A 24,341-nucleotide genomic window follows, 5' to 3' on the forward strand; every position below is an offset into this window, starting at 1 on the left:
TGTTTTTCTTTCTGCTTGCTAATCTGTCTTTTGTCAGTTTAATATGCTGGCCTCCTAACATTAAACTGAAAGGGTAGAGAAAAAGTTATTTTCCTCCCCAACAACCACTTCTGTGAAACTCCTGCCAAGCTTGAATCTAACAACAAAGAAGCATCAGACAAAAACCACATTGAGAGACATCCTACAATAACTGGCCTTTCAAGATCATGAACATCTAGGAAAAACTGAAGAAATGTTCCAGATTGAAGGAGACTGACGAGACATGACCAGTGAATCCAACACATGATTCTGAACTGAATCTTTTCTGTTATAAAAGACATTATTGGGACAACTGTCAAAACTTGAGTGGTGTTTGAGGATTTAGAGGGTAGTAATGTATTGATGTAGTGTTTTGAATTTGATGGCTATATTGTAGTTATGTAGAGAATGTCTATGTGTGTAAGATATGTACACTAAAGTACTTGGAGGTGAGGGTATCATGCCAACAAGTTATTTTTAAGTGGTTTAGGAAAAAAAAAGTTCTTGGTACTATACTTGCCAAATGTAAGCATGGAGACTTAAAAAAAATAATAACTGTAAAAAACGACATTGATTTGCCTTAGCACTTCATCCACTCATCCCAGCACAGTCAATTACTGGTTTGAAACAAATCTCCAGCGTCAATGTGAGATGCCATATTGATTTTCAAAACCTTCCACTTGACGCAGACAGCTTCCCTCTAGTAGCGAAGTCTACATCTACTGTGATTTCCCCAGAGCTATGACAACACGCATAACTTATTCTTAATTTAATTAGGTCATGCCCGCCAAATTCAACCTTATCAGAATTAAGACATAAGTTCATTAACATTTCACTTGGGCTTTTGAAGTAATCACTTTTGTCATGTTCACTGATTATCACTTAGTTTTGTTTAAACAAGGGATCTACCACACTGAACAGGAACATTTCCTTTGTGCACGGGTTCTAAATAGTGCAAAATTACAGTATCACATGAAACCCTTTCATCAAGCAGACTTCCTAGCACTATTAGACAATTTCACAAAAATAAGAGATTTTTCTTTACATGGTGCTTTCACATTTAAGCAACTACTATGTATTCTCTTTAAATGAAAACTTACTAGAAAATTCCCACAATTACAATGAGATCATTTGGACTTAAAAGATACATATTTTTAAGCTCATGTTAAAGGCACTTAACATTTTATCACTCCACAGATTTTGAATCATTTGAATTTTTGCCGGCCTTTTGGTTGTCTCTTACTGCAGAGATTCTAAAGTAAGATGAAAGCAAAGCACTGCAGCTAGAACCATGAGGTTGGTCCTCAGTCTCTCCGTAAACCCTGGACCAAACAGGGAATTCCCGTTCGCGGAGAACTCACAAAGGAGCTCTGATCCTGGGGACGTCTGGAAGTCTGCCCAGGAGATTAGATAAGGCTCAATTCTATAACTTAACCCAAAGACATTCATTTTAGTGTCAGAAAACATAATACTCAACCTAACATTTTATTCTAAATAAATGTAGTTTACGAGGTTGCTATTAGCCATATTGTATAAACTGAAATAAATGACCTTCTAAAAACTAAAAATTAACTTCCATACTTTTCTGATGTTTGAAGATTACAACCTACTTCAAGAACATGGTTCTTTTTATTAAAGAGAAAGAGTAAGGGCCTTTCATACATAAGGCACAATATTCCAGAGAGAAAAACTGCCTCAAAAATTGCATGGTGGTTGGCTATAATTAATCTTGTCCTACCAAATGCTAGGCCACAGGCTTTTAAGAGGCTGAATTATCTTCCTCTTTTATCTAACCACCTGCTAGTTATGAGATATCAAAATACTTTATAAGAATGACAGTCAGGGGAAAAACTCCTGTCTGTCTGAAGCATTTCCTGTCCATCAACTCTTGGAATCTGAGCCAATCCTGCCACGATGGGATGTGGGAAGTACATTGCTAAGTGTCACTAAGCAAGGCTGGCTTTGTACACGAGTCTCCAGAAGCCTGTCGGATCCCAGGTAGTTGTAATGATAAACTTGTGTGTAGAATCTTAGCATGCTCAGGGCTCCAATCTGTCCTGAGATCATTGATGTAAGATTCCCTCTAACTTCATAAAACGTTCTATTTCATAAAAGGGAAAGCATGCTAGTTCAGAGGGTAAAACATGTAAATAACCACCTAAAGATATACACTAAAATGTAAAACTAGACTTTAAGGCACCATGTGTCAGTTCATGTCCTGTGGGAAGCAGATGTCAAGACAGAATTAGAACTCTAAGAGATTATGGGAGAAAACACCTGTGACAGAGAGTGGGCGGGTACAGAAATAGGCAGAGAAAGCCTCAGACCACCATAAACCCTTGGCACCCATGAAAGGAAAAAGAGAAAGAAGGATCAAGCAGGCGGAGCCTCAGACACATGCAGTTCTGAGAAAGTCGCTGTCAGTCCAAACTCAAGCAAACACTGCCCACGAGAAGAGTCCTGCGTTGGGCAGAACTGGCCTGGCTCTGGTTCCCTGCCATGCTCAGTTGTCACCTGGTAGCAGTCCAGGGAGAGTGTGGCCTGTGGGAATGCTGTGACACATCAGAAGACGTGGCACCTGCAGACTGCTGCCAACTACTCCAGAAGTAGGTTCTCTGCTGAAGGGAGATGGAAGCAGCACACTCACCAATGGCTTCCACACAGAAACGATAAGATGAGCTAAACAGTATGCATTCACTCCACGTCTTCTCATGTCAGTCTGCTATTGGAAAGCCTTTCAAGTTCCCCACGCACACCCATTCCCCACATAACAACATCCCAACCCCTGAGCAAATCACATGTTATTCTGGGTCCTGGATTGTGCTTTTCTTTTCTGGTCAACCCCATTTCCTACCTCTCTTCCACGAGCGCCCTACCTATGCTCAGGCCACACAGATTTATTCATGCTCCCCACATGCCTCCAGCCTTGTTTGTCTCCCTGACTTTTCACATGCTCCTTCTTCGCCTGTGTCTGATTCCCCGACCCAGTCTAAGCTGGAACACCTGCCAAATCCATTTCAGGCTCTACGGCCATCCAGAGCCTAGGGACAAAGAGAACAGAAAGTAGATATGTGGACTGCGGATGGAAGGTGAAGACAGAAGGAATTTCAGAACTCCTCACAGGGTCTGGAAGGTTCATCATGTAGACTTTCTCCGGCCCCAGGTATGGTTGGAGAAAAAGCCTAGAAAGGTGCCCAGCTGAGCAGAAAAGCTGGAATGCTCTACTTCTGTGTCTCCCTGCTAAATTTCCATTCCTCCCACTGGGTCCTGAAACCTGTGTAATCTGCTCTACTTACCTCATTGAGTTCACACCTCCCTCCTTTGGGTCACTACAGTATTGTACGCAATGGGGCCCTTTTTGTACTATCCTGGGAATATGGTTTTCACATCTGCCTTCTTACAGATCTGAACTCCTCAACCACATCTTACCAGGTCTGATGAAGGAACTGAACTTATCACACTTATTACACAGGGTATGTAAATGAAATATCAATACAGTCATTATATAAAAATAAAAAACATAGAGGATAGAAAATTCAGAGATCAGGTCTGAGAGCAGTCTCTTAAATCTCCTTCAAAAGAGAATAACTTTCAACATTTGTGAGAGTCAAGTTTCCTTTCCACATGAAATGTTAGATACCATGTTTCCCCGAAAATAAGACCTAGCCAGACAATCAGCTCTGATGTGTCTTTTGGAGCAAAAATTAATATAAGACCGGGTCTTTAATATAAAATAATCATATAATATAATACAATATAATATAATACCCGGTCTTATTTTACTATAACCAGGTCTTATATAAGACCCTTATATTAATTTTTACTCCAAAAGATGCATTAGAGGTGATTGTCCGGCTAGGTCTTGTTTTTGGAGAAACAGGGTAACTTTTCTGTTCCTTAAATGCCATGTATAGTCTGATTTGCAGTATAAATTATTTGTCTATAAATTATTCGGGTTTTTTCCCCTCTAGATGGGAGACAACTTGAGGGCTTTATCTCCTATTCATCTCTGAGTTCTTTGCAGCGATTAGTGTTTCAGACCTAGTAGACATTTATGATATTGACTAAATCAAGTATCTTCGTGTACATAGGTATTCAGGGAAATGGGTAATTAATGTTAAATTATTTGGATAATTTTTTGAATGAGAGAACTGAGACAACAAAGGTTTTGGTTTTGAATTACCTAGACCATTACTTCAATCCTCTTGGCTAAACTTTGCAAATGCAAGCAAAATATACCTGCTGAACATCACCAATTCTGCTATATAGTAAAATCCTTGCCCAAACAGGAGGCTCTTGATCCTGCTGCCAAGCTAGTGTGATATTTCACAAACTTGACGCCTGAACCACATCCAAAGTGAATTGAATCCCTGAATAAAAGGAAACATTGTTAGATTTTTTTTCCAACTAATTTTGCTTCTATCACTGTTATTCAGAAGCTACTTAAAATACATTTAAGCAGTTTCAGATGCAAGATCAAGTTTCTCTGCCTTCTCCCACCCCCTCATCCACAGAGGCTTAATACGGCACCATGAGACTGCCAGAGCACAATTATAATTCCAGGAGCCTCTACATTGTGTGAGGAGGTCTTCGCTCTATCCATATGAAAATAAAAGGAATGCTACATTAAAATCAGGTACAATGTGCTCAAAACCAGATTATAAACCATTTGAGGCTTACATTTAACAGAGGGAGAAAAAAAGAGGCTGTCAGGAGCTTTCAAGAACACAAAAGAAGAAAGTTTAAAAAACATGGAGAGGTCAACCATCAAGAAAGCAAATGAAAGGGCGGTGGGATGGCTCAGTTGGTTAGAGCACAAGCTCTGAGCAACAGGGTTGCCGGTTCAATTCCCACATGTGCCAGAGAGCTACGCCCCCTCCCCTCCCCTGCAACTCAGCTTGAACAAGGCACTTTGAGCTGGGCTGCAGGGGAGGCCTGATGGCTCGGTTGGAGTGTGTGCTCTTAACAACAAGGTTGCTGGTTCAATTCTCACATGGGATGGTGGGCTGCACCCCCTGCAACTAAGATTGAAAACAGCGACTCGACTTGGAGCTGAGCTGCACGCTCCACACCTAAGATTGAAGGATAACACACCTGACTTGGAGCTGATGGGTCCTGGGAAAACACACTGTTCCCCATTAAAGTCCTGGAAATTCACCCTGTTCCCCTTCCCCAATAGAATCTTTTTAAAAAAAGAAAAAAAGAAAGCAAATGAAGCCTGGATGGGACACTAAGACATAAAGAATCAGTATGAATGACCCTCACTAAGATTTTAGTCTTGAAGGAAAAGAGAAAGAGCATTATTTAGAGATGGATACACAATTAAGGACAGGGGATTGGTTTTCTGTTTAAGACAGAAGACTTTTGCTTCTGGAAACGAGGCTGACAAAGTGAAACAGAATAAGCTCTTTTCAGGGAATAAAAACTGAAAAATGAACTTATTTTGTTTGGAATTCAGGACATTATACATCAGATTAGGTAGACAGTCTACAACAGTACACCTGGAAAGTGGAAATCTGGTGAGAGGAAACAGCTGTAACACGTGTTAACACAGATTAATCTTACAAACATAATGATGAGTGAAAAGGCTACTGTTTTAGAAGATTATCTATATTATGATTCCATTGATGTTAAAAAATGTGAGACTAAATGAGATTTTTAAGGGATACGTACACGTGATTAAGCTATAAAGAAAAGCAAAGACAAAAATAATATAATATTCAGGAGATTGTTTAGGGGAGAGAGGGAGGAGGGATCAGAACCACAAGACCTTCAGATATAAAGGGTCTAGTTTTAAGCCGGGTAGTGTTTGTCATACTATTATTCTTTAAACTGCACAAATAATTTATATTTCTCCTTTATTCATGTGGTATGCTATATACAGTCTTAAAAATCAAATATAAAGACAGAAATCACTTGACTAATACTATATGTTAATGAGAAGGAGCCAATGCAAAATGTTAGAAATGGAAGATACCGTGTTTCCCCGAAAATAAGACCGGGTCTTACATTAAGTTTTGCTCCCAAAGACGCATTAGGGCTTATGTTCAGGGGATGTCATCCTGAAAAATCGTGCTAGGGCTTATTTCCGGTTAGGTCTTATTTGGGGGGAAACTCGGTATGAAATGACAAGGATAACTGTGGGAGCCATGTCCTAGAAGAGAAACCATTTATGGTTTCTGAGGTGGAAGAAGGTCATCTATGCCCAGAAGTCATGGAATGATAGAACGATGAAGAGAAGCATACATTTGCTTAAAGGAGATGCAATTGCTGATTTTGTGAGTCAGAACTGGTCAATTTGGCAATTTCATATGGGTCCATTCAGCCCGTGGTGAGTCCTGTTAGGTGTGAACCACTGCCGCCAGTCTGTCGTCTGGTTTAGGAAGCAGTAGGTAAGGAGACGTGGGGAGGGTGGTGCAAGCCAACATGGGGAGAAGACAAGAGGCGCTCAGGGGACTCAGCGCTGAAAGCACGCTGGGGGCTGAAGGCACACTGTGTGATGGCACCAATCCACAAAGTTGCGCCTTTTGCTCAGTGCGCTGAGCAATCCACTAGTCAGAGGTGAGTGACTGTTCACATGGATAGAAATGCATGGGACTTCTCATTCTCAGTTAGAGTGACTCTCCTACCATGACACAGTCCACTGATGGAAAGTGAACTGAAGAAGAAATAAAAACAAACTACTGCAATAGTATATTTAAGTGAGAAGAGCAATCCTTAAAGGTTTCTGATATAAGAAGGATTCACTGAAAACCCAAAGGATGATTCATGCTTTTTCACTTAAAAATACACGTTATCAAAGATTATACGTTTCTCAATCAAAACTGTAATTTTGAAAACATAATTTGCTTCTTCCAATAATGCTCTTACTATATAAATGATCACCAATGTATATGATCAGGGAAAATTTTCTTGTTAAAAAAGTTTAAAAAAAACACACAACTATTTCTGGATACCACTTATCAAAATCATTACAGTATTTCGAATTTATTTGGTATGAAAGTGGTATCTTCTTTGGTCATTTTGTCTAAACAACTGGAAAGGAAGTATGAGACTTGCTGTCTTCAAAAAATAATTATAAAACATTCTTGGGAATGTTTTGTTACATTTGTAAATAGAGTTCAAATTAGTAATTAATGATCACTAATGCAGTCACATGTCAGATACCTCTCAAAATGGAGGGGATTGTTAATGTAAGGACTCCAAGACAGAATTTTACATCCACGTGCTTTTTCCAAGTGTTTTTACCTGCTGCGGCTGCACCTAGAGATAGAAGGAGAGAAGCAGGGCTGCCAATGACAAAAATAAAATGAAATTGAGCCACTGAAAATTCAGAGTGGTAAATAAAACCAAGATGGAAAAATTACAGTAAAAACAACATGGGAGGATAGAGAAGAGATGAAGGTTCTTACACACGAAAAGACAATTTAAATAGGCAATATTTTTACAGTAACTTAAGATGATACTACATAAAGTTTCTAATAGAATACAGGGTATTTCACTTCATTTAACATATACTTTTAATAAAGCTTGTGTCAACTTCCTGTAAAATTAAATAAATTGTAAACCTAGGATTTTTATAGAAATTTCTTGAGTTTGTTATGAGTTGTTTAAATTGCACATACCATATATTTATTTTCTGCTTCTGCACTGTATTTCACGATAAAATATATACATTTTGTATATATCTACTGAGTCTCTTAAACTTTTTACCATTTTTTAATCAGGCTATTCCCATTTTCCATGAACAGCGTTGTAGTGCGGTTTCTCAATTTTCATTCTTTCAAACTTGTTTGTTGTATTTCACTGTAAAGTTTCACTAATTACTGTAAGTGTATACATTTTTCCCTATTTATTCTGGGAAACATTATTTTTACATAATGCTCCATTTGCTTATTATATGAATTACTCTGATGGAAAGTTAGAATTCTTTCCAATTAAAGCACTTCATAAATTCCTCCTTTTGAGTATTCTAATCCTAGTGATAAAGCCAGATGCCAATACGTTTGTATTTTTTTAAAGGATGCTATATAAAATTTAAAACTCTTGTGAGTCAAAGCCACTGTCAAATTTAGAAGAGAAACTATAAATAAAGATATTACAACATATACGACAGGCAAAGGAATACTGGCCCTGCTATAGAGAGTTCTCAGAAATCAACGATTTAAAAATTAACAACACTCCAAAGGAAAACAGAAAAACAATATTACTTGCCTATTTATGTCTTAACACAAAAAAGTTACTCAACCATATTAATAAAGAAAAGCCACGTAAAGCAATGATATATTTTTCACCTATCAAATATACACAGTTGAAATCACTGACAAAACCTAGTGATGGCAAAATATGGAGTAAGCATGGAGCTAGGAGTATAACTGCTATAACCTTTCACCCAGTCCAGGCAAGGAAGTGTGTGGTGAGCCTGTTCTGTCATCATTACCAGCAAAACCTTCTCCATCTGACCAGTGAATTCAAAAGCAATGGTTATAAACAGAAACTTCGTTCATTAACCTTTTATTTGAAAAAAAAAAAAAAATCACTTCCTAATACCGGGTTTAATGAGAGCTTTTTAAAAAATGACTTGAGCACTTAGGATTCTCAACCAGAACCTGAAATAGTTTCTGAGTTACTTTCACTCAAATTAGTTGTTTATATAATCATCCCCTCTGAAGAAATGATTTGTGAGATCTGTTCTTCCTGAATATGCCTTCACAAATCTGCTATTAATGTTTCAGAAAGTATAATAGAACAGACCGTCCAGGGCAGACTATTGGAACTGCTTTTCCACAGTCTCCAAAATCACAGATTGATTTTGACATGTTTCAGCTGGCTGGCATTTTAACTAAGGGTTCTAACCACTTGAGAGAGGGGAAAACTACTGAAGTGACCCCTTTTCCAGGCAATTCAATCTAACTGCAAGAATTATAGTCAATCCATCCAGTATGACTATGTAACTACCAGACTTTATTTTAAAGGGGAAAGAGGAGAGCTTCTATATTTTTCCATCCTATGTGCAGAAAGAACTATGAAGATAGATATTTGATATACCTAAGACAATTTACTGAATGTCTACCACTTTCAAAACATTGAGATACAGTGAAAAGCATACGGGACAAAGACCAAAGACCAGAATTCTGGCATGGGCTGTAGCACTGGCCAGCTGGGTGGCCTTGAGCAAGTCACTTCAGTGTTCCCAGCCTCAATTTCTTCAGTGGGAAATGAAAGCAATAGACCACACAAACTTTCAAATCTTTACCCACTAACAAGTTTAGGATTCTGTGATTTACTGTTCACTAAATGGTCTTGAGACTTTTGCAAGAATGCAAGTAAATCACACCTATTGTTTTCTATTTATGCAGTACCGTAACCTCTATTCCAAAGAAAGAACTTCTGACATCTCAGACCCTCTAGAAGCTCCAGAATTTAAATTCAGCCTTCACTCCAATGCTTTGTACATACCATTTACATCTTAACAAATGCATAAAGGATGCCAAAAAAATAAATTAGCAAGGATGCTGTCAGCCAGACATGAAGAGGATAAACTGTGCCAAAAATGTCCTCCCACATGTAAAGAAACTGGTAATTGGAAGTTAAAGGAATCCCCCACCTCCCAGGGCAGACCGTGCAGAGGCGGGGCGCCCCTGCCAAACCCCAAACCTTTGCCAGAAGCAGAAGCAGCGTGGGGAGGGAAGAAAGCTCTTCCACCCCTGCTACTCTGTGTATTTACAGGGAGTCATTCCAATGCCTGGCAGAAAACTGCTGGCAGAAGTAAGTTTTCCCTTCTGTAGGAATGGAAGGGACTTTCAAGTAGACAGTTGTCAAACAGTAGAATCATACCAAACCTTGACAAAAATTCCTTCTTGCACATCAGTCCAGCCTTTTCCTCTAAGCAGTCTCGGGCTTACAGACTCTAACCTGGGTTTAGCAGAAGGGTGTTGGCTCTTTGAATACAGAACAGTCAAGAGCCATATCTTCCAGGGTTAGTATAAGGATTTTGAGAAATGAACTAATATTGACTTCAAACCCTAACACCTGACTCACAAGTACAGTTTACTGAATCACTAAATACGACCAAGAATGTGATTCATTGCTATTTCACCTCAACACCAAAGCAGTGCACAAATAATGAGACTAGAAACTCATTGATTATTCTAACTGAAGAGCAATATGCTATAATCTGTAAGATCAAGAAAGAAAGTCCTTTCTCAGGAGAGAGAAGATTCCAAATGATGAAATGCGGTGAGAAACGGTTCAAATGTAATTTATAGAAGTACATATTTGGACAATGTGGAAACTTGTTCCCTAGACCCAGGAGACCAAATCCACTCCTCCAAAGAAATCATGTATTAAAATGGTTAGTGGTGTCATTAAACGATGTTTGGGTCATCTCCCTAAGGCAGAGAAAGTGGACGCTGTGTTTCCAACTTTACATGACAAGCCTGAAAATAATATTCCTGCAAAAAGGACTGTTGAGACTTGCTTTTAGTAGTAAAACTAACCTAAGAATGCTTAGGTAGAAAATGACAAAACCCTGGCCCCTTTCTTTTGCGGATGAGGCCAGGTAATCCCGAAACAGCCTGGCCTGTTGAATGTGATCTTTGATCAAGCTCATATCGTGAAGCTGTAACTGATACTGGAAGCTTGAAATTGATTGATGTAAACCATCTGCCCACTGAATATCTACCTCTGATGTTTGAGCTGGTCATTTCTGGCCCTCAGGCAATGACATGACTCCACTTATTGAAAAAATTACTTTGTCTCTATTGCCATGATACTAAATACATACTTTTTAAAATGGCCCTCTATTGTAATAATTGATTTGTTTTTTTCTTCTGGTGTTTCTCCCTTACAAGGTCAAATTTCCTCAAGTCAGGGACAATAAAAGGAGGCAGCATGCCTTACCACCCAGGCCCCTTGGTATTCTGCAAACTTATTCTGATTCAATTTTGTTCCTACAATTTTGTAATTCTATACAGCCCAACTCAATCTTATGAAATCCTAGCTTTATTCAATCTAGGAAGAGTTATTAAATACTTACTATGTGCTAAGAAATGAGCTACTCACTATACAAACCAAAATGAGTGAGAAACCAAAATGAATTCAATGTCAAAATTTCACAATTTAGTGGGGGACACAATCAAGCAACATAAGTTATATATGGCAAGTGCTAGAAGATACGTATACACGGTGTTGTGTGGTAAGAGGACAAGCATACAATTACGTACAGAGAAGCAACGATCTCAGTGAAGGGTGGCCATGCGTTGCTTCAAAGATGAAGAGATGATGGGGCTTTGTCTTAAAGAGAAATAGATGTTCTTCCACAAAGAAAAGAAGAAACACAAGGAAGAGGGAATAGCCGGCACAAAGGCATGGAAGCACGGGGTTTGATTGCTAAAGGAGGTCGGGGAACTGTCCATGGTGAGACTGGAAGGTAAGCAGTAGGCAGATCACAAAGAGCCATCTACAGAGTGTTTGAGAGGCTAATAACCTGCAGTACAAAGCCAGTGGGAGACAAGGAGGCAGCAAGACCATGGACAGATAGGCTGAAGGTGAAATTGGGGACAAGAAAGGCTGGTGAAAAGACTACTGTAACAATCTGGACCACAAAGGATGAAGGCCGTTGCACATGGGTAAGACTGGGCCACACTGAATTGAAATGGGAAATAGGGCTAACAACTTGTAGGGATTTGTTCGGTGGGAACAGGGAAACGGTGAGGGATGAAGTAAGAGATGGTTCTCCGGTATCTGGCTAATGCAGAGTTTCAGACAACAACATCTACCATTAATTCAGCAGGCCAGACCTTTTTTTCCTAAGTGATTTAAATGTATCATGTAAGTAATTCACATACATTATCTCATTTAACCCTCACCACAACGCTGGAAAATCAGTATCTATTTGGCAGATGAAGAAAATGAGGCAACAAGAGGAGACATAATCTGCACAGGGTCACTGAGTCATCAAGGGATAAAAGAAGACTGACTCCGAGCCCTGCATGATGCCCTGGGATAAAGAGTCCAGAAGGAAGTTTAAAAGGAGGAAAAGAAGGAAGAGGATGAGTTCAGTTTTTCATACACAGAGCTTCTGTTTCCAGGGCCTGGGAAACGCACAAGAGGAGCTCTCTTGTAGTGCTAGAAACCGTGGTTCTGGAATACAGAGGTACTAAACTAGAGGTACTTACTCGGGGATCTTCAGGGTGTAGATGGTAGTTGGGGTTTAGGTGAAGAAGCTGTTAATAGATGTTGTTGGGGAGGGGAGGGAGAGGAGCTTTTAATCTCTGCCAGAACCGTGAAGCCTGAAGCCTCAAGGATCCAATCCCACATTACCCTCACTTTGGGTGAACACGTTACGTAATTCTGTCAATGACCAGGGCATGGGGCAGAGAAAGGTCTGAGAAGAAGGTGGTGGCATTAATTGTTTCAGAAAAGAGACTTGAGGTTATAGAAAGTCTTTGATTCTTTGATCCTGAAGAAAACAAATAGATCAATGATATTTTGTTTAGTTTCTTGGATGTTTAGAAACATCCGAGATGTTTCTATATATATATGGACCAATACAATACTAAAACTGATTAATTCTTTAAGCATATTTTCCTTTTCTTCTTTCCATATTTATTGCACTTACACCACGTGTGGGAGCTGTAGCTCAAAGAAGGACACAGCACAACCCATTAGGGGCTGGCAGTGTGGTGGGGAGGGGGCACAGGCTAACTGATCATTACTGGATGACTGCTGTAGACAGTGGTTCTCAACTGGAGGCCACTTTGTCCCTCCCAGATGGGGCTGTGTCTGGAGACATTTTTTTATTGTTATAACTTGAGGTAGTGTGTTACTGGCATCTAGTAAGTAGAGGCTACAGCTGTGGCTGACCAGCCGACAATGCACAGGACAATCTCCCACAACAAAGAATTAGATCATTTGTTAATAGTGGAAAAGTGGAGAAATCCCGCTGTACTGAAGGAGAGCCAACAAAGACCAGGGCAGAGGAACCAAACATTCAAGGCTGCCCGGGAAGGTCAGAGCAAGCTCATAAACATTGGCACTGACTTGAGAAGGAATCTGCCAGGCAATGAGCCCACATCTGCTCCTTGCTGGGCAGTATTATTTTTTTCACAGCCCCAATTCATTCATTTATTAAGCACTTACTATATGCAATGTGTTCCCCCACGCAGTGAGGGAAAAGTATTCATGAGAAAGACAGGGCTCGCACCTTTACGTGTATAAAGAATACTAACTCTTGTCAAGCTTTCTCACATACTTGATCATTTAAACCTTAGAGCAATCTTATAAAGTAGGTGGTACTAGTCTCACTTTGTAAATTCAAAAGTGGTTGACTGTGATTAAATGACAGACCACACAGAAAATGGTAGAGCTGCTCTGAACGCGAGTCAGTCTCATGCCCCTCCTGCCCTCTGCATAACAGCACCCTCCATGTGTGTCACAGTCACATATGACATGATAAAAGGCATTGGTCATTTCACCAAAATGGGACACATTCAGATTTTCTCTACAGCTGCTATAGTTAAGAACGTCGGAACGCTTCTTGGTTAAAACTAGATGCCTGAGAGGTATAATAAGATCTCATTTCTCCAGGATCCAAACAACTAGGATAAAATAGAAACCACGCTGTACGACGTATAATCATGTCTAGCAGGCCATGAGATTTTGTAATAAAAAAAGATTCAATTACAGTCGAAAATAGTTTGTAGGCTGTTGTTGCACATATCGTTTTTTATACTTTTTCTGAAAATTTGATAAAGCATTTATACCATCTTAGTGAACCAGAACATCCAAGAAACTAAAACACTTATTTCTGGCATTCTGGGTAAGTTCTTAATGCACTTAGAAGCAGAAGAATTTAAGTGTCAATACGAGCAATTTTCACGTGGCTAAACCTTCTTACGTACATTAACAAAGCAGTGGGTGGAGACCTTATAGTTCTGGAATACCAGGAGCCCATGTAATGCAATGAGAACATGGAACTTCATACCTATGTCTCTTTCTTAGCATAAATGATCAGGAAATTGTACTGAAGAACTTTGAAATGTCTAAGAAAATCTGAAATTCAGTGAATCATCAGAACCAACTAATGGTGTTAAAATCTGGCTTGTGATCGTCTCTGTATGTAAAATTATTGGTTTCTCAAAAGTCTGAATTTAATTTAACCCTCACTACAACCCTGGGAAATCAGTATCCATTTGACAGATGAGGAAAATGAGGCAACAAGAGGAGACATAGTCTGCACAGGTCACTGAGTTCCCTAGTAGTAAGAAGACTGACTCCGGATCCCTGCACTGTTCCCTGGGCTTTCCTCCTATTATATTAATTTTTTTTTGGTGGAGGGCCCTGGGATCCATATAACTTTCAAGTTTATAACACCTTTTTGTCACTCTCTTTATACATACATATTTTAATAATACGGTAAGAGTTGAGGGAGGCAACAATGCCAGAAAAGCAAGAGCTCTGGTGACAAACCCTGTACTTGGTAAGCAGCCAAGGCTTAGTCACTTTTCTAGAATATTCATGGATGGAAATTCAAATGAAAAGGCATGGACAAAGTACCTAACAAAGTACACAGAGTACACATGAACAAATGTTAGGCATTTTCCTTCACAGCAAGATGAAATTCAAGTTCTAAAGTACCATTTACTTCGCAGAGCCTACGCTTTCTATTTGAGAAGGCACCTTGCAGTGGTCTCACATGTACAGCATTGGCTTGGTTACCTAAGGTCCCGTTCCTAGCTCCCCTCCATACGTTTCTGCACGCTCCTACCTCGCTCTTCCCCTCATTCTACAAACACTGAAATATCTATTCTCATCATTATTCCCAGCATGTGCCTTCACTGCCCTTCTCACAATCTATACTTGGCATTCTAGACACTGCATACAGTCGTACGTGGCCTAGGCTGAGAACCAGGCGACACCCCCTCGCCCCAATCTGGCTCATGCTTCCACTAATGTCTTGCTGTATGCTTGAGTCCCAATTCTAAATCTTTGTTTCCTCTTATGTAAAATCAGAGGACTATATTAGATATTCTACAGTCTGTCCAAATCCAACAACCAATAATAGTTCTAATCTATAATTACATTCTAAGGTTCTGATTTGTTGAAAGGCAATGAAAATACCATTGATCTATCTAATTATCTAAAGATATTGGAGCTAGAATATAGTAGCATTTTCATACTTGTTTTATAATTTATATTTACATTCAATAAATCTTTATCAGATGAATGATGAAGCACCACCGCTCTTTTAAAAAATAAGTTTGCTTGTCTTCTCCTTAAACGGAATGATTAGTGTTAACATTACTGCTATTTCGTGATACGCTGCATGCCATGAGTTACATGGTCTTATAAGCACCCATACCTGCAGTGGTTCACATAATTCACATAAACTGAAATAAATATGCTTTAAAGAAGGATATACAAATACTTTCTTTTTTCATCCTTGGTAAGTTTAGTGTCTGTAATTGAGTGATACATGTCATTGTTTAAGTACCATAATTATTTTAAAAATCAAATATATACTTAAAAATATAAAAATTAACAGTCATTGTTTCTGGTGTCAAGATTGAGAAAGCACTGATTAGCTAATTATGCCACTCACTAAAGGAATCAACCACCTTATCAGAAACAGATAAAACAGTGATACGTAAATTTAGATTATTAAATACTATACATGAGTGAAAACATACATAAGCAAGAATGCACATATAAAATCAACATATAAAAGAAACAGAACTTACGTAAGCAATGAGTGGTCACACCCAGGGGATAGGTCCCATTTTCTCTAAGGACAGATATAAGATCTCTCTTGATAATTCATTATGGGAGTTACCAACTTAGTTAGGAAGCAACTGTATATAGTTAATTTCCTAATGTAGTTTAAGCACATTTCCTTTTAAACTTGTTTTCCCTAAAGAGGGAGCTATTTAACTCTTCAATTGAAAACCAGTAATAAGAGCCTTCTCTTCTCCAGAACAATCCTAGTTCCTTTCACATTTTCCAACTTATTGTTCACCTAAAACTTGAACTCCTTCACTTCTCTTGATAATGTAGATTACAAAAGTGGGCATGATAATCTCCAAATGACCTCCACTAATATGTAATAAAGTTAATGAATTTTAAAATTTTACTCCCCTCTTTCCTAAGTGGTACATGCCATTCTCCCTTTCACCCCCACACTACTCATTATGGAAACTTCCACCTGTGAAAGGAAAATTGTTTTGAGAAGCAGAAACTAACTGTAAATTTTCAATTCTCTAAGACATTGGAATACCTACTCTCACATTTTTGTGTTCCTTCCTCCCATCACAAAAAGGCAAACAAGACTTTAAAAGCTTCCAAACAGTTAAAAACAAAAACAAAACGAAACAAAAAGCAGAAATTGGACCGGGTTCTAAACCATTCTAGTCAGAAATATTCCCAGTCCAGTTGCCAAAGAGCCTCACATATGACTATTCAGGGAAACATGGATACAACTGTGGCATGATTTTGGTCTAGAATTCCCTCTACAGATTTGAGTCCCTTTGGCTCAACCAACTGCAAACAAACTTGAGAAGTCACGTCGTCAAGTCCACACATTGCACTCAAAAGATGCAGGGTTGCCTACCATTTTAAACACCCCCATGTAAACAAAAATATTTGTTCTGCTACAAAGGAATTATGGGAGTTTTTGCAAAGGCCTTAAATTTTGTCATATTTTTATTACAAACACAAGTGGGCTGGGGGACAGTTACAGACAGGTGATCCCCTCATGCGTTCTTTTCAAGCATTTCAGTGTTTCGCACCACCACCTTCTAATAAGAAAGATATTTTGTTACAAAATGACAGAGCTAAAAAGAGTCTTAAAGGTCAAATCCTCTTAGAATTGATAATTTGATAGAAGATAGAAGATAGAATTGATAGATAATTTGATAGAAGATTGATAGAAGAGCCTCCTTCTACCCACTTACTCTAATAGCATTAAAGCATTATTGATGAATGAGCTACGTGACTGCCTCCACCACAACTGAAAGGTTTAGAAATAGGTTCTCTGCGAGGAAGTGCCTGGGAGTCCTACAGGGTCATGTACAAAAGGACCTGGCTTTCAAATGCTGATGAAGAAAAAGGAGCACATACTGCCTTTGGACAGTTTTAAAATAATAGCATTGAAATGCAAAGAAAATTTGTTATATTAGAAAATATTCCAAGGTCTTTATCTGTTGATACTACATTTGTACTAGTTTGTTTTTCCTTTTTTGTGTGTGAAAAAAATATTGCAGGGTTAATCACCTAGAGTAGCTTTTAAAGACTGAGGGTTTCCTTGATATGTGAACGCGATAGAGATTGGGCAATGCTGGCTGCATCGTTGGGGGTTGGTGGGGGGAATGACATCTGAGATGAAGAGCTTAGAAGCCTTCTTTAAACCACTTTCCCAGATTCTCTAATGGTCTGAAAAGATCATGGATTCCCATATGCCAGTCTTTATATCTGATAATAACATGGTTTCCGTTAGTAACTAAAAGTAGACAATAAAAGGTGCTCTATTAGGGCAGCCCTAGCTTGCTCCAAAAGGCAGAATCGGAGTCCAGAGCAGCTTCCAGTTTTGCCCCAAGCAAACGCGGGGGCTACCCTTTTAGGCATTTCCAAACACTCAAGTGCTGCTACACAAACATCGCTTACCCTTCATCTGAGCTTCAGTTTGAGCTCGTTTCACTTTGTTAGAGATCATTTACCTTTCAAGGAATGGGGCTGGGATTACCTCCGAGAATGGAAATCAAAAAGCTCTTTCAATACTTTAGATAATTTTAATAATAACTGTGTATGTCAGTTGTTGTATAAACCCAGATACATACGTACATACAAGTAAAATAAAGAATATAGGAAAATTCTAGATAAATCAAGTTTAAGAGCCCTCCCATCACAAATATATAAACAATTTCCCCTAGAGTACCAATATGATTTCAGAAAGAGGAGTTTCTTTCTCAGCTGAAGGATAATTTTCTCAACTGTCCATTTGTATTTCAAAGCATGGCCAAAGGGCAAAAGGCAGCCCCTAAACACTCATCTGAAAATTCTTCCTGTGGTTTATTTATAGTAGTGTTATGAGTTGGTTAATGCTCGGACTCTTAGAAAAGGTTTTCAAAATGGAAAATGGGATGAAAGATGACTGGTTACAAGGTTATAAGCCTCCTTTTATTTCAAGAAGAACATGATGTAAATTACAGAGGTTCAAAGAAATTAATATTTTCTTTAGACAATGAGCTTCTAAATAAGGGCATTTTCTTTGGGAGATCTGGGTGGAGATGAAAGGACTGGAGGAATGGGAAATGACCTCGTAAAATAGCCTCCTCTACAAAATGATCTATAAACTTACGTTTACAGTGAATGCTTTTTATCAAGGTAGCGACTTATCTTTATTGTGCATTGAAAGTTATTCATTGGAGGAACTTTGATTTGGCAAAATAAGACAACTGCTTTATGTAATAAGGTTAATAACAATATAAAAAAAAAAATGGCCGGACAAATCCCCGACAATAAACTCTGTTTAGAATTGAAAGGAACCCTATTAGATCACTGGAAGAACAAACAGATTATAAAAATGATCACAAAAGCCCTCTTCCAGATAACAGTCCGTCCCCAGAGCTCTGACAGCACCCCGCTTTCTCGTCACTCACTCATCTCCAGGCACAGGATCCCAGTGGGGAGCCCCGGCCCCCCTCAGTCCTTGCAGTGGCTCCATTGCCATGAGAAATGAAAAGTTTCATTATGTAATCTCCATAATTAATAATGCCCCAAAAAGTGCATGTATGTAGCATAAGGTTAACAAAGTGAATCCCCTTTCTAGATAAACACTGCTTTTTCTGACTATTTTCTTCCACATTTATATCCAAAAGATTGTATTAAAAATGACTGAATGGTCTTGTGTTTCTCTTGACCACTGGGATAGAGATAAACCTTTTTGCAACGAGATAATAAATAAAGGTACTACAAATGTAAACTTTTGTTATATTAGAAGAAAAGCAAAAATCAGCCCAAACTGTCTTGACACTGTGAAGCTTCTAAAAGAAGGAAAAAATTCCATCAGAAAACTTTATAGTTGTTATCTGTCCATTGACAAGTTACCTTCAGCATGCTCTGATCATCACTTCAAATGTTACGCTTGATAAAAAATACCAAAATATCCAACAAACATATGGGAAACATGCTTTTCTTTCCTGAATCAAAGAAGGAATGTTCTAAATGTATTCATTGAAACGGTAATTTGAAAACACAGGTAACATCATCATCCATGTATCCTTTAGAGAGGTGTATTTACAAAAACTTCAGGAACATGAGAAATGTATATAATAAACTAAAAAAATATTCTTTAAGGGTAAATTTATTTTATATAAAATACGGATAAAAACAATTTCCAATGTTTTTGAGAAAGTACTTAAGAAGGAACTTTTTTTCACATTATTTGAATAAATTATTCCTGTAGACTTTTTGGGTACACTGACCCTCAAAGTTTTAATGATTGTCAGAATTATTCAGAAAATTTTTAAAAAGGAAAAATAATCCTTTGCACTTCTACTGAAGACAATATTTACCATTTTCTAATGTTCATCTTTATCTCTATACCAACCAAATGTGATTTATTAAAACACTGAAAATTAAAAGAAAACCGAACATATGAGGTCGGACAATTAACTTTGTGAACTTGTTGCAACGATATTGCTAACCATTTTTTATATCAGAGGGATTATTCATTATGAATTTGTACCAACTGGACAAACAATTCACCAAGTTTACTGTTTGGAAATGCCGAAAAGGCTGTGTGAAAATGTTAGACGAAAACAACCTGAACTTTTCGCCAACAATTCATGGCTCTTGCATCACGACAATGCACCAGCTCACATGGCACTGTCTGTCAGGGAGTTTTTAGCCAGTAAATAAATAACTGTATTGGAACACCCTCCCTACTCACCTAATCTGGCCCCCAATGACTTCTTTCTTTACCCAAAAATAAAGGAAATATTGAAAGGAAGACATTTTGATGACATTCAGGACATCAAGGGTAATACGACGACAGCTCTGATGGTCATTCCAGAAAAAGAGTTCCAAAATGCTTTGAAGGGTGGACTAGGTGCTGGCGTCAGTGCATAGCTTCCCAAAGGGAGTACTTTGAAGGTGACCGTAGTGATATTCAGCAATGAGGTATGCAGCACTTTTTTTAGGATGAGTTCATGAACTTAATAATCTGACCTCATACCTCCTGGGTTCTGAGCATGACAGTTCATCATTTACTGATCAGAATTTTCAGAGACCTGGAAAGCAATAACTAGAGACACGGCTGAGTTATGAGTTTGGGGAGCCAGAGTATTTGCCACAGCCAGGCATTCAAGTGTTCAACTTTCAATTCTATTACAGTGGCTTCATGGATGCTTCAAAAACATCAAAATGAATAAGGCCAAGAAAAGAACTGGATTATCTATTGTCATTTAATGCTCCCCATCTGGCTACGTTTTGGAATGCCAGCATGCCCAGACTTTGCTGCTTCGTTCTGTTCAAGATGACACTGCTGACTTCTTAGCAATCATGAAGAAAATTTCTAAATCTAGGGTGGCTATTCCTCTGAACTAGTTAATACCCTTGCTTGATAAGACCCACACCTAAATCAAGGTGACACTATCGTACCTGATGCTACAGAAATCCTTGGAGCAGCTGTCCTAATTCCATTCAATTCAACAGTTTAAGAACCACTGAGAGGAGTCAAAAACACAATAGAACACCACACCTCACCTTAAGGAGCTCACACAATTCATTAGGTGAGAGGGTTTGCGTTTGCGCTGGAGTCACTAAGCCGCCAAAACAGGTGCCTGAGGAGCCTAGCCACAGAATGACTCAACAGAAGAAACTGAACAGCAGAAACCTGGCAGGCTTAGTAGCAGAAATGTTCCTGCTTAATGCAACTACATTGCCCTTTCCCCAGAAGATGGAAGAAGTTTCCTGGGGGGTAGAGAGAGGGTACTTCTTGTAGGGCTGCAGCCTTTCTTCAGAACCCCCGGTCTCCAAAAGGTCTGCATCCTTAGAGCGGAAGTGGCCTCTATTTTTGGTAACGTTGCCAGTGGTAACATCACTAATAGAAAAAAACAAAAAAACTTCTCCTTCCAATCTCCATTCAACTCTTTTTGTTTTGCCCTGAGGGAGACGATAGGTCCATTTTTACTACTTACACCCCTGAGTGTCAGAGACAGAAACTATACAAGTCACTCTCAGTGCATCAGGCTTAACTGCTGGCATGAGCAAAGTACCTTGAAAGTGCTGGAAGGTACAGCCAACTCTCCCAGGAGAGGCAGGGGGAGACTCCACAGAAGAGGTGCAGTCAAGATGGACCTAGAAGAATGAAAAGTGCTTCCACCAGCAAAGATTTCAGCTTAGATAACAGGCAGAGGTAAGAGCTGTTTCACACAGAGCACATGCAAAGGGCATCCTGGTGGGAGTGAATGGTGAGAAGGGACCACACTGGGCAGTGTCCCTTTGTGCCATACAATACCAGATCCTTTACTTATATGACCTTTTATAACCCTCAGCAACCTTTCTACAGAGGTCATGTCCCATGCTAAGGATGCGCAAACTAGGGCTTAGCAAGGTTAAGTAATTTGACCAAGGTCACATAGCTCTTAGATAGTAAAACTCAAATTCTCCAGTGATTTTGAAATTATCACTGGTAATGGGACTCTTTTTTTTTTTCAAACAAAATCTCATTTAAATCATAAATAATCAGAAGTTGACTCTCTTTCTCTCTCTGTATATATATATATACACACACACATATATATATACTTTCTTTTTTAATATCTTTGAAGGAGAGCCACTTCAGCCTGACAACCAGATGGCACTGGGTTCCGATTAGCATGGTGCTAACTCCCAATGGACTCAAAGTCCAGAAGAGTTTTTATTTTATACTTTTCAATCATAACTTAAGAAAGTACTATAGACATAATAAGCACTATTGAGTACTTTGGTAACTTCATTTTATAAATAAGATTATTCTTGAATCTTAAATAATCTTTTAATATAATTAAAAATATAAAAATGAAGACTATATTAGAAGATTAAAGAATGGAAATATAGTTAAGCACCTCTAATTTGACAATGCTCACACAAGACTGATTTCCGATTATTTGTACATTACTTTCATGTACTACCAACAGCTCTCCACTGCGTCTTACTCTGTAGGAAAATAAGAACAAGAATGTGATTCTCCCTCAGGGTCCATCATCACGTATGACCTTTAGTAACAGGTGTTTGTTCTCTTCCATTTTAATGAGCTAAAATGTATTTATAATAAGAGCCAGGGTAATCCTCTGAGTCATTTGTTAGCTGTTCAAGCACTTCCTTTTTTAAATTATATACTTTCTTTGTAGTGTCCTGGAAAAGAATGTAGCTTAAACCTCTATTTGTGGTTTTAAAAACATCTATCACAAAGATGATATACGAATGCTTTAAAATAAAATTATAAGACAAGTAAGTCCTGGGGATATAATATACAGAATGGTGACTATTATGTATTTGAAAGTTGATCTTAAAAGTTCTCATTAGGAGAAAAGTAAACTTTAACTGTGTGGTGATGGATGTTAGATTCTGGTGATCATTTTGCAATATATTAATATATATTGGAGGAGGCAAGAATGCATGATATATCAAATCATTATGCTGTACACCTGAAACTAATATAATGTTATATGTCAATTATGTTTCAGTTTTTAAAAAAAGTATATTCAAATGCTTTAAAAAGTTAATGAAATACTAAAATGAAGGCAGCAATGGAGTTGACAGGAGGAATAGATTAGTAATCAGCATAATGAAATTGACCTTAAGATGTGCTATTCTACCATTTTATTGTAAAGATATGACTCATACATCTATTCTGTTCTCATTCAGTATCAACAATTATGACATAAAATTCAAAAAAAGATTTTCTGTAATTCCTAATCTCATTTCACCCAAAAGTTTGAAGGCTATAGTACATCAAGGTTGCACTGGTAGATTAAACTGGAGAAAGAAATTGAACCCAAATCTTCAGAAAGGGCTCACTAAGGAGCATGTGCAAACCAAGCTTTACTGCTAATACCATGGACCTTTCATCAGTGACATCACTCCCCTGGCTCTTCTCCCACCTCCAGGGCTGCTACGTCCCCATATGCTGCTCTAACGACCAATATATGTGGAAATCCCCGAAGCATACCCCTAAGTCACCTCCTTTGCTCAGTCTCTATTCTCTCCCTGGCTTTCTTACCAACTACATGGTAATGGCTCTCAAACTCATGCCTGCGTTCCAAATGTCTCACCTGAGCTCCAGACGCATCTGTCCAAATGTCTACTTGCTCTTTCCCCTGAGCTGTCTCACAGGCATCTCAAGTGTAACACGTCCAAAACTGAACTCATGAACCTAATTTAGGTAAAGTCTTCCTTATCCATGCAAATGCTACCAGCACCCAGCTCATGCTAAAATCTTGGCACGTCCTGGACCGCAGTATCACACATGTTATCAGTTACCAATGTCTGCTGACGCTACCTTCACAGCCTTTTTACTCTGTCCGTTCTCTACCTCGCCACTGCCACCACCCAATCGGATGCCCTGTTTTCCTTCATGCATTCTTGCCTCCTCCAATCCCTTCACCATGAAACTGCCGGCCAAAGTAGTGGCTAAATGTAAATCAGTTCGTGGCAGTCCTCTTTTTTTCAAAGACTGCTCTTTGGATCAGGTATCAAACCCTCACCATTTCCCACATAGCAGTACATGAGGCCACTGCCCAGCTTATTACCTTTCCTTCCACCCTCTCTCCCCTGCTCACTACGATTCAATAACAGGGCTTTCTTTCTGATGCTCAAAAACACCAAACTCCTTCCTTCCTCAACCTTCCTGCATGGACTTTCCTCTCTAGCATGTATCTTCTCCAGACTAGCTCCTCTGGTCTCTTTCCCCATCTTACAAGACATTTGCTGGGGAAGCATTCACTAACCTAACCCCCTGACTCACGACCCTCTCTCCTAGCAACCAGTATGTCTTCATGGCACTAATTACACTTATTATTTATGATGTAGTTGTTTTTGCCCCCACTATCAGAGTATAATCTCCTTCACCACCCCTTTCACAGCTTTTCCCCACCATCACACAGTCAGTACCCAGCTTCACACACAGTCAATACCCAGCCTTTCCCCAGCATCATACAGTCAGTACCCAGCCTTTCCCCAGCATCACACAGTCAGTACCCAGCCTTTCCCCAGCATCACAGTCAGCACCCAGCCTTTCCCCAGCATCACACAGTCAGTACCCAGCCTTTCCCCAGCATCAC

At 38.9% G+C, this 24,341-nt stretch overlaps 1 protein-coding gene across 2 annotated transcripts in view; it reads right to left on the reverse strand.

Moving 5' to 3' along the window:
• The window catches only part of TMEM200A (transmembrane protein 200A), a 65,843-nt gene that overhangs the window by 27,309 nt on the left and 14,193 nt on the right, over positions 1-24,341 (reverse strand). Inside the window, exon 2 of one of the 2 annotated variants that reach the window (XM_074333570.2) lies at positions 21,294-21,375. The exons of the other annotated variant lie outside the window; for it this stretch is intronic. The gene's annotated coding sequence lies outside the window, so the exon portion shown is untranslated. The remainder of the gene's footprint in view (positions 1-21,293; positions 21,376-24,341) is intronic. 2 annotated transcript variants of the gene reach the window in all.

Source organism: Rhinolophus sinicus, chromosome 2, assembly GCF_057876585.1.
Source record: "Rhinolophus sinicus isolate RSI-liver-muscle chromosome 2, RSI-T2T, whole genome shotgun sequence".
NCBI classification, from domain to species: domain Eukaryota; kingdom Metazoa; phylum Chordata; class Mammalia; order Chiroptera; family Rhinolophidae; genus Rhinolophus; species Rhinolophus sinicus.